Here is a 1,336-nt window from a genome sequence, read left to right on the forward strand (position 1 = left end):
TTCTCCCATTCTGAGTGTTGTCTTTTCATCTGGTTTATCGTTTCCTTTGCTGTGCAAAACCTTTTACATTTCATTAGCTCCCATTTGTTTATTTTTGTTTTTATTTCTATTTCTCTAGGAGGTGGCTCAAAAAGGATCTTGCTGTGATGTATGTCATGGAGTGTTCTTGCCTATGTTTTCCTCTAAGAGTTTGATAGTGTCTGGCCTTACATTTAGGTCTTCAATCCATTTTGAGTTTATTTTTGTGTATGGTGTTAGGGAGTGTTCTAATTTCATTCTTTTACATGTAGCTGTCCAGTCTTCCCAGCACCACTTATTGAAGAGGCTGTCTTTTCTCAATTGTATATACTTGCCTCCTTCATAAAAGATAAGGTGACCATATGTGAGTGGGTTTATCTCCGGGCTTTCTATCCTGTTGCATTGATCTATATTTCTGTTCTTGTGCCTGTACCATACTGTCTTGATTACTGTAGCTTTCTAGTATGGTCTGAAGTCTGGGAGCCCGATTCCTCCAGCTCCGTTTTTCTTTCCCAAGATTGCTTTGGCTATATGGGGTATTTTGTGTTTCCATACAATTTGTGAAATTTTTTGTTCTGTGAAAAATTCCATTGGTAGTTTGATAGAGATTGCATTGAATCTGTAGATTGCTTTGAGTAGTAGAGTCATTTTCACAATGTTGATTCTTCCAATCCAAGAACATGGTATATCTCTCCATCTGTTTGTATCACCTTTAATTTCTTCCATCAGTGTCTTCTAGTTTTCTGCATACCGGTTTTTGTCACCTTAGGTAGGTTTATTCCTAGGTATTTTATTCTTTTTGTTGCAATGGTAAATGGGAGTGTTTCCTTAATTTCACTTTCAGATTTATCATCATTAGTGTATAGGAATGCGAGAGATTTCTGTGCATTAATTTTATATCCTGCTACTATACCAAATTCATTGATTAGCTCTAGTAGTTTTCTGGTAACATCTTTGGGATTCTCTCTGTATAGAATCATGTCATCTGCAAACAGTGACAGTTTTACTTCTTCTTTTCCAATTTGGATTCCTTTTATTTCTTTTTCTTCTCTGATTGCTGTGGCTAAAACTTCCAAAACTATGTTGAATAACAGCAGTGAGAATGGGCAACCTTATCTTGTTCCTCATCTTAGAGGAAAAGGTTTTAGTTTTTCACCATTGAAAACGATGTTTGCTGTGGGTTTGTCATATATGGGCTTTATTATGTTGAGGGAAGTTCCCTCTATGCTTACTTTCTGAAGAGTTTTTATCATAAATGGGTGTTGTATTTTGTCAAAAGCTTTTTCTGCATCTGTTGAGATGATCATATGGTTTTTTT

The sequence above is a fragment of the Physeter macrocephalus genome, chromosome 8 (assembly GCF_002837175.3).
Source record: "Physeter macrocephalus isolate SW-GA chromosome 8, ASM283717v5, whole genome shotgun sequence".
Lineage (NCBI taxonomy): Eukaryota > Metazoa > Chordata > Mammalia > Artiodactyla > Physeteridae > Physeter > Physeter macrocephalus.